Source organism: Trachypithecus francoisi, unplaced genomic scaffold, assembly GCF_009764315.1.
Source record: "Trachypithecus francoisi isolate TF-2019V2 unplaced genomic scaffold, Tfra_2.0 Lachesis_group0, whole genome shotgun sequence".
Lineage (NCBI taxonomy): Eukaryota > Metazoa > Chordata > Mammalia > Primates > Cercopithecidae > Trachypithecus > Trachypithecus francoisi.
In genome coordinates, this window is record NW_022681453.1 from 194,123,901 (window position 1) to 194,126,322 (window position 2,422).

A 2,422-nucleotide genomic window follows, 5' to 3' on the forward strand; every position below is an offset into this window, starting at 1 on the left:
ATACAAATCCCTGCCCTATCTTGTCTATTCTATCTCTGTCTTCATTTTATTTTTTTCTTTTCTTTTCTTTCCTTTTTTTTTTTGTTGAGACGGTGTCTCACTCTGTCGCCCAGGCTGTAGTGCAGTGGCGCAATCTCGGCTCACCGCAACCTCCGCCTCCCGGGTTCAAGTGATTCTCATGTCTTAGCTTCCCAAGTAGCTGGTCTCGAACTCCTGGCCTCATGTGATCTGCCCCCCTCGGCCTTCCAAAGTGCTGGGATTACAGGCGAGAGCTACAGTACCCAGCCTCTGTCTTCAGTTTCACAACTAAACTTTTAAAACAAGCTACCTATACATGCAGTATCCCTTTCCACACCTTCCACTCATTCCTCAGCCCCATGCAATGTGGCTTCCCAACCTCAAAAGGCCAACGAGCACACTCTAAGATCATCAATGATCTAGGGGACCCCAACTCTAACATAGTCTTTCTCATGTTAGCTCTATTGTTTTGGGGATTAAATGAACTAATTCATGTAATACACTTAGTAGAGTATCTGAAATGTTCAAGATATGTTCTAAACTTATATCTTGTATTGGTCTATCCACATCTTCTGAATATAGGTAAATCCAGCAAGTGGATCTTTTTGTCATTTAAAAAAATTGAACTAGGCTGTGCATGGTGGTTCATGCCTATAATACCAGCACTTTGGGAGGTTGAGGCAGGAGGTTCACTTGAGGTCAGGAGTTTGAGATCAGCCTGGCCAACATGGTGAGACATCGTCTCCACAAAAAATTTTAGAAATTAGGAATGGTGGTGTCCATCTGTGGTCCCAACTACTCCGGAGGTTGAGGCAGGATTACCTGAGCCTGGGAGGTTAAGGCTGCAATGAGCTGTGATTGCACTACTGCATTCTAGGCTGGGAGACAGAGGGAGACCTTGAAAAAGAAAGAAAGAAAGAGAGACAGAGAAGGGAGGAAAGGAAGGAAGGAAAGGAAGGAAGGAAAGGAAGGAAGGAAGGAAGGAAGGAAGGGAGGGAGGGAGGGAGGGAAGGAAGGAAGGGAGGGAGAAAGAGAGAAGGAAGGAAGGGAGACAGGAAGGAAGGAAGGAAGGAAGGAGAGAAGGAGAGAAGGAGAGAAGAAAAGTCGACTGGGTGCTGTGGCTCAAGCTTGTAATCCCAGTACTTTGGGAGGCTGAGGTGGGTGGATCACTTAAGGTCAGGAGTTCAAGACCAGCCTGGCCAATATGGCAAAACTCTGTTTCTACTAAAAATACAAAAATTAGCCAGGCGTCCTGGTGCATGCCTGTAATCCCAGCTACTCAGGAGGCTGAGGCAGGAGAATCACTTGAACTTGGGAGACACAGGTTGCAGTGAGATTGCACACTGCACTTCAGGCTGGGCAACACAGTGAGACTCTGTCTCAAAAAAAAAAAAAAAAAAAAAGAGCCCTGGGGGAGTGGCTCACTCCAGCCTGGGCAACAGAGCGAGACTCCGTCTCAAAAAAAAAAAAAAAAAAGAGCCTGGGACAGAGCGACACTCCGTCAAAAAAAAAAAAAAAAAAATAGAATGATGGTTGCCAGTGGCTGAGGTTTGGGGCTGGAAAGATGTGGGTCAAAGGGCATGAAGTTTCAGTTAGATGAAGGAATCACTTTAGGCAATCTATTGGTAAATATGGTGATTACAGTTAATAACGGTGTTGTGGCCAGGCGCAGTGGTTCACCCCTGTAATCCCAGCACTTTGAAAGGCTGAGGGAGGAGGATCACTTGAGGCCAGGAGTTCAAGACCAGCTTAAGTAACACAGTGAGACCCTGTCTCTAAAAAATAAAAAATAAGATGCGTTGGGTGTGGTGGTACATGCCTGTAGTTCCAGCTACCCGGGAGGCTGAAGCAGGAGGATTGCTGGAGCCTAGGAGGTCAAGGCTGAAGTGAGCTATGATTGTGCCACTGCACTCCAGCCTAGGGGACAGAGTGAGACCCTGTCTCTAAAAAAAGGAAAAAAAAATTAATAGTAGTGTTTTTGTACTTGAAAATTGCTGAAAGAGCAGGTTTTAAATGTTCTTAGAATGAATGAAAAAATAAGTATATGAGGTGATGGATGTGTTAGTTTAAGTATTCCACGATGCATACACATATATCAAAAACGTGTGTATACACCATAAATATATAATTTTTATTTGTTAATTTAAAAAGTTAAAATAGAAGGGTAATAGAAGGGTATATTCTTCTTTTAGAGATCTTCTAGATTTTTTATGTAAATGCAAGTGAGTAAAAATGTGATGACTTTTTTGTTGTTGTTTGTTGGTTTGTTTGAGATGGAGTTTTGCTCTTGTTGCTCAGGCTGGATTGCAATGGCATGATCTCAGCTCACTACAACCTTTGCTTCCTGGGTTTGAGCTATTCTGCTGCCTTAGCCTCCCAAGTAGCTGGGATTACAGGTGGCTGC